The following is a 7,951-nucleotide window of genomic DNA, read 5'->3' on the forward strand; positions in this document are numbered from 1 at the left end:
TCAGATCTTGTTACGGATGGTTATGAGCCACCATGTGGTTGCTGGGATTTGAACTCTGGACCTTCGGAAGAGCAGTCAGGTGCTCTTACCCACTGAGCCGTCTCACCAGCCCAAGAAGAGACATCTTAGCAGAGCATTTCTACCTCTGCTTCCTGACGGTGGAAGCAAGGTGGCGAGCCACCTCAAGCTCTTGCTGGCATGCTTTCCTTCCACGATGGACGCACTAGAACTGTGAGCCAGATGAAACCCTTGTGTCCAGCATCCTGTCACATCGATGAGAAAATCAACTACTGCAGTGGCCAGAGACCTGATTCCTTACAAATCCCCACCTACAGGCATGGAATCTATGTGGCATCAGACATTATTTCTAGACGACCTACTCCAGGTTTTTCAGATCTGCTCCATGACCAAGAAAGATTAGTTTCTTCATCTGGGGTTAGAATCTATGTACACACTGGCGACAGTGGGAGAGATTATGTTCTCCCCACATGAGAGAGGGAGGGTAAATGTAGCAGCGTGTCACAAACCATCTTTTCCTCTTACTGTAAGGTAATAAAAACAAATAGCATCCTAACCTCTCAGCCTGGGAGTGGGGCTGCTGTTTACAGGTAAACAGAGACCTGCTGCCTGTTAGATCTGAGTAACAGGATTCAGTCTGAAGACTGAAAACACAATTGTGTTTACAGAAATGCCATTGTCAAGTGGCTGCTGAAGGCCAAGGTCATGTTTACTGCAAGCAGGGATGTCTGGAGCTGCCACAGGGACTGCTGGGGAGGGATTCTGAGGAGGCTGAGGGTGGATCTACAGTTGCCTGTGTAGCTAACCTTCAATCTCAAACCACATAGTTAGGGATCGTCAAAGCACGGCCTGGCACTCCTGTGTACCATAGGAATAGCTTTATAGCACCGTAGGGTCTGAGATGGGCTACCTGGTACTGTGACATGGCTCTGAGTTTTTTTGTTTTTTGTTTTTGAGACAAGGTTTCTCTGTGTAGCTCCTGAGTGCTGGGATTAAAAGCATGTACCATCACCCACCGAAGGTTTTGCTTTGGACTAAAGAGAAAATTTCTTCTCGAAAAATTAGAACATAGCGGAAGGCTGCAAGTGTGCATTCCTGCAATTGCTGTAAGATATTCACAAGGTCAGGCACCTCCCACTTGGCAGGCCAGTCCCCGTAGAAAGCAGAATGGTGTGGTGGCTACACGTGTACACTATGGTTACAGGCCTGTGACACCCTGACTTGCCACCGAAATTAGTGAAGCTCATCTAGATTGAGTTTCATCTTTTACAAAATAAGAATGCAACTGTTTATCGCAGGGTGGAGAGATGGCTCAGTTTTATAAAGCGCTTGCCCTATAGACATGAGAACCTAGTTTGAATTCCCACAACCGACATAAAAATCCTTTCTCCAGTGCTGGGGAGGCAGGCAAGAGAATCCCTTGGGCTTGCTGGACAGCTAACCTAGCAAGCTCAGTGAGCTCTGGGTTCACTGAGAGATCCTGTCTCAAAAAAAAAAAAAAAAACCGAGGTGAAGAGGAGGCTGGTGGGATGGCTCAGCAGGTGAAGGTGCTTGCCACCGAGTCCGATGACCTGAATTACATCCCCAGAACCCACCTGGTAGAAGGAGAGTCCTGACTCCCACAAGCTGCCCTCAGATCTCTACATACACCGTAAGGTGTGTGCCAACACACACCCACACTCAATTAATTAATCAATTAATTAAAAATTAGTTGATAAAAAGAAAGGAGAATAAGGTGGGAGGTGATTGAGGAAGACAGCGATGTCTGCTTCTGTGCACACGCTCACACATCCACATGCACACCGCATACACACATGCACACATAGAAGTGTCTACATATCCAAATAAACAAATACAATTTTACAAATTCTTCAACTCCTAGAATTAGCAGAAGAAATTGTAGGCGAGAGAAAAGATTTTCCATAGTTCCTTGAGGACATGTGCTAAACTCTCCGTAAATGGTACCTGGTGTTATTACATGAAGGTTTCTGGGGAAAGGGCTCGTGGTCCAGAAAATTAGTAGCCTGATGTGATAGCACACATCTTTAATCCCAGTACTTAGGAGGCAGAGACAGACAGATCCCTGTAGTCAAAGCCAGCCGGGTCTACAGAGGAGTTCTAGGACAGCCAGGGCTACACAGAGAAACCCTGTCTCCAAACCCAACCCCACACCGCCCCTTAAAAAAAAATAAAATAGAGGCTTATTGGGCACTAGAGCATCTCGGGAAGTCAGGGCTGATGATCTTTGCTTTGAGTTTTTAGGTTGGAGGACCACACAAACCTGCTGCACGGAGGAGGCAGAGAAGTGGGATGATTCTCTATTCCTCACTCACCTGGGATCCTTCCAGTTTTAACATTGGTCCCACACCCTGGGGGAACCCCTCATTCCCAGGCACATCCACATGGCCACAAGACATCCACAGAGGCTAAACAGAAATTGATTTGGGAGTAATTACCTGTGTAGAGCCTTCTGGAGCATTGTTAACTTCTGAGTGACCCACTGTTTTACAGCCTAGACTTTTGGTAGAAGGGGCCTAAGAAGGGCAATTGTCTGTCCCTTTGTCCTCTTTAATGACTTTAATTAAAGCCAGGGTTCTCTGGCAGGACAACTTCCACCCAGCATGCAGGGCAAATCCCTTCCCCACTGGGCGCAGTCATCAAGCAGATTTGTGTGGGCGGTAGGGACACGGATTTCCAGGCATGGATGCAGAATGTCCAGGTGATGTTGCCGAGACCATCTGCAGATGCTTGGTGGCCCTCTGGGCACATGGATAGTATAAACCTGAGTTTTACTGCTCTTGGTTCATCTGAAGCTGCCAGCAGTTGGAGCCCACTCTAGAGCCTGCATCTGGACCCAGTCTTTAGACCTTGGAAAAGCTGGAATTGGCTAATTTAACGAGCTAACCTCATGTATCTAGGTCAAAGGAAGCGACCTACAGTCTTGCACTGTTGCTCGACCTTTGGAGTCACATAGAGCCTGTCCTGATCTGTGGGAATTATAATCAGCAACATCTCCCAGACCCTGGTAATCTTCCCGATGGCCGCCACTGAACTCCAGACAAGAACGAAGACTACTGATCAATATCGCTCGCTATCCATACTGTATTAGTCTTTTTTATCTTTACTATGACCAAGTATCTTTTGAGGTATAAGAGAACAACGTAAATGAATTCTGATTCTGGTTCACCAGTTTCCGAGGGTTGTTTGGCCGAATGAGTTTCAAAGCCTTTGGCAGGCACTTTTTTTTTTTTTTTTTTTTTTCTCTTTCACATTGTCAGGTACAGGAAGCAGAGAGTTAGACAGGTTAAACTCAGGGGCAAGAGGTCCTCTCCGACCCATTTCTTCTAGCTAGGTTCCATCTGCTATAGTTTTCATAACTTTCCAAACTAGAGCCAGTAGCTAGGGGCCAAATGTTAGCACATGGGCTTGTGATGACACTCTATATCCAAACCATCATAAATAGATTAATTGAAAAAAAAAATGTGGTTTCAAAGTGGCACCACTGAGGGTCTAGTGAGTTGGTCCCACAGGTAAAGGCGCTTGCCTTTTTTTTTTTTTTTAAAAAAAAAAGATTTATTTTAAGTACATATGTATGCCTGTGCACCACGTTTGTGCTTGGTGCTCATGGAGGTCAGGAGAGGGTGTTGGAGCTCCAGGAACTGGAGTCATGGACAGTTGAACCAGGTGTTGGGAATGGAACCTGGGTCCTCTGTAAGGACAATAAATGTTCATAACTGCTGAGCCATCTCTTCAGCCCTTGCCTTGAAACCTAATGATCATGGTTCAATTTCTGGGTCCCACAAAGTAAAAGGCAAAAACCATCTCATGTAAGTTGTTCATGAAATATCCACACACATGGTTTGGTATGTTTGTGTGAACATACGTACATACTCAAATAAATACAAGAAAAAGTTACTTTGCTAGGGTACAGATGCAGCTCAGTTAGTAAACTGCTTGTTTGGTATTCATGAAGCCCTAGGCTTGATCCCTACATTGTATAAACCAGGCAGAGGAGCCTGTACTCCCAGCATTTGGGAGGTGGAGGCAGGAGGAGTGCTATAAGTTTGAGTCCAATCTGATCCACACAATGAGTGGTCCACCCCACCAGGAAACTTAGACGCTGTCTCAGAAAACAAACCAAGAGAAGTCGTAACATTTAATTTCAGCATAGTGACTCCTAAGAGTGAGTTCTATATTCCCTGCAGTTCAATCATCATCAAGCAAACACTGTGAATTACAAAGGATGAGTAGGAGCTGGAGAGAAGGTTCAGTGATACAAAGACTTCACTGCTCCTGCAGGGGACCCGCTTTGGACCTGCAAATGCCCAAAAGTGGCTCACAACTGCCTGTAACTCCAGTTTCATGGTATCAGACTTGCTCTGACCTCCTCAGGCATCTGGACACACATTGTGCACATAAACTTATGTGTCCCAGGGTGTAAGTATGCGTGCGCGTGTGCACACACACACACACACACACACTCACTGAATAAGCATTACACCTGTTCTCAGCCTCTCCTCTGGTTCTTTGAACATACCCAGCCTTTCTGCAAACGATTCCTTTTTTGTTTGTTTTGTTTTGTTTTGTTTTGTTTTGTTTTGTTTTGTTTCTGTGTTTGAGATAATCTGCTATTATAGCCCAAGATGGCCTGGAACTCACGCTGTAGACTAATCTCACCTCAAATTTGGTGAGATCCTCTTGCCTCTGCCTCAGTTGGGTGGCTCTTTCTTCATTTTGGTGAGAAAGTCTTATCTAGCCATGGCTGGCCTTAAGTATATGATCCCCTGGATTCTATCTCCCAAGTGTTACAATTATAGCCTGCACAGCCCCATACATAGCCCAGCCCGAGTCTCAGTTTCTGTCTGAAAAAAAGAAGAAGATTATATAACAATTATCTTTTGAGAGTGGTTGTAGTGACTAAGTGAGGTAAGGGGTGAAATTACTGTACTTAGTAAAAGCTCAATAATAGTAACTGAGCCGGATGGATTAAGAGTTTGAGGCCAAAGTAGTTTACATAGTAAGACCCTGTCTTCGAAAAAAATAAATGAATAAATGAATGAGTGAGGGATTAACACAGAATAAGTGGTAAGTAAAATGTACTAATTTCAATGTTATTCAGGTTTATCTGGACACCAAGGGAGTGGAGGGCTTTTAGAACTACTGCTTTTCCAAGATCTGCCAACAGAGGGCAGCATTATAAACCAGGCAGCTCCGAGTGCTGATTTTCCCCTAAGCTGTGCAACATTTGGAAGGTGATTTCACTTCTCTGAACCTCCGCATTTCTTCTGTAACACGGTACAAGGTACTTAAAAGAAGAGGCTAGCCTTGTCTTCAGGCCACAGAAGACTTCTTGGTTTCCATACATTTCTTTTTAAAGATATACCACATTGGGCTAATATTGAACATCTTACACATTCTGATCACAGTCCATCACTGAAGAAAGCCAAGGCAGGAACTCAAGCAGAGCAGGAACCTGGAAGCAGGAACTGAAGCAGAGAGCACAGCTCTTGTTGTTTTTGTTTTAAATACAACCCAGTACCACTAACTCAGGTGGACATTGCCCACAGTGGGCTGGGCCTTCCTACATCAATCAAGAAAATGCCCCACAAATGTGTCCTCAGGCCAACATGGATGAAGCATTTTCTCAGTGGAGGTTCCCTATTTCAGATGATCTGAGCTTGTATCAAGTTGACAAAGAACTAACTCACACAGATATGGAAAATAATTTTACCTTGATGTCTGCTAATGAATGACAGAGGAAAACAATCCTGGTTATGGAAGAAGATTTCACGATCTTGGAGTTGTTGACGCAACATTCATCCACATATTCAGTGTAATCCCGACCAAATACAAGTTAAGAAAGTACTAGCTCACCATCAGGCCGTTCCATTTAAAGGCTATAAAACTGGGTGCGCTTGTGAACACTTTTAATCCCAGTATTTGGGAGGCAGAGGTAGGCAGATCTCTTGTGAGTTCGAGGCCAGCTAGGGCAACATGGTGATACTCTGTCCCAGCTTTAAAAAGTTGAGATAGAGTTCTACAGAGCTTAGTAGTAAAAACACTAACAGTGTGCTGGCTACTTTTATGTCAACCTGACCCACAAGCCAGAGCCATCTGAGAGGAGCAAACCCCAATTGAGAGAATGTCTCTATAAGCTCAGGCTGGAGGCAGACAGGCTTGCAGTGTATTTTCTTAATGATAGGCCCCATCATGGGTGGGATCACCTCTGGACTGGTGGTGCAGGGTTCTATAAGAAAGCAGGTTGAGCAAACTATGGGGAGCAAGCCAGTAAGCAGCACCCCTCGAAGGCCTCTGCATCAGCTCCTGCCTCCAGGTTCTTGCCTTGTTTGAGTTCCTGCCCTCACTGCTTTTGATGATGAACTGTTTGTTCTATGGAGGTATAAGTGAAATACACTCATTCCTCCCCGAGTTGCTTTTGGGTCATGGTGTTGCACACAGCAGCAGTAACCCTAACTAAGACAGTTGGAAAAGGGAAGAGAGTGGACTGAGGGACTTTAGGGAAAGTCCTAGACAACAAGCCTAAGGACAAGTTAATGGGAAATGGGATTACTCAGCACATTATGACATGGCTTAATTTTAGGAAAGAATAGAACAAAATCCAGAACCTAGACATAAAGCAAGATGCCAGTTAGACTGAATATTGGACTGTGGATAGCAAGAGTGTTTGTAACAGAAAATAGAGACAGACTTTTCAGAAATAAAGGCTGAATTCAAGCAAGTGCCTCACAACTGAGCCATGCCTTGTCTCTCCTTTTTTGTTAGCAGTTTTACTGAATTGCCCTGGCTCACTTTAAACTTCTGATCCTCCTGCCTCAGCATCCTGAGCAGCTGAGACTGCTGGCATGGGTGTCTGCACCTGCGGAGGAAAGGCTTTCTTCTTAAAAAAATGTTTTATCAGTTGATTATTACTCTATGTGTATGGATCCTCTGCCTGCCAGGAAAGGCTGTTAGGTTCCCTAGAACTGGAATTACAAAGAGTTGTGAGTCGCCAATGTTCCAGAGTCAAACTTGGATCTCCTGGAAGAGCATCCAGGGCTCTTAACCTCTGAGCATTGTGCCGGCGGCCATGAAAGATAGTTTAAAAACATGAAACCTCCAAATACAAAAGTAAAGCCAAATAAACTGCCCTCCTGTCATGGTTAATCATGGTTAATCAGGGCTAATCATGGCTAATCATGGTTAATCTTCATGGTCAACTTGATAGGATTTGGCATCACCTAGGAGACCAGCCTCTGGGCACACATGTGAGGAATTGTCTAGATCAGGTTAGCTGAGGTGGGAAGACCCATCCATTGTGGGCTGCACTGTTCTGTGCAGAGGTGTTCTAGACTGAATAAAAAGGAGAAAATGAGCAGAACCCAAACTCCCAGCCCCTGCTGCTTCCTGACTGTAGATGAATGTGACCAGCTACCTCGGGCTCCAGGACCCATCCCTTTCCTGTTGTGATGAGCTGTACCCTAAGACTGCAAGCAGAAAGAAACCCTTCCTTTTTTAAGCTTAGCTTCTCAAGGTCTCTCATTACAACATTAGGAAAAGTAACTTATACACCCCCCAACCCTCCCCCAAAAGAAAACCTTTGATAGATCTGATTATACCAAATTTGAGAGGTTTGTGTTTTGTAAAGAAAATCAGAGGCACCGTGACAAGTAACAGGTTGGAAAAATCTATTTTCAGTCTAAGGAGTGAGAAATTACTGTCTAAAGGACATAAGGAACTCTGCAGAACAACATAAAAATATAGGAACTGTAGTAAAAGTACATGTAATAGCCATGAATAGGTAGAAAGAGGCACAGAGGATATGTTAGCAGGCATAAGGTTAAATAATTAAACCAATGATAACCAGAGAAGTGCAAATTAAAAGGATTACCAGAAAACATCTTTTAATACCTTATTTTATTTTATTTTATGTGTA

Source organism: Mus pahari, chromosome 2, assembly GCF_900095145.1.
Source record: "Mus pahari chromosome 2, PAHARI_EIJ_v1.1, whole genome shotgun sequence".
Lineage (NCBI taxonomy): Eukaryota > Metazoa > Chordata > Mammalia > Rodentia > Muridae > Mus > Mus pahari.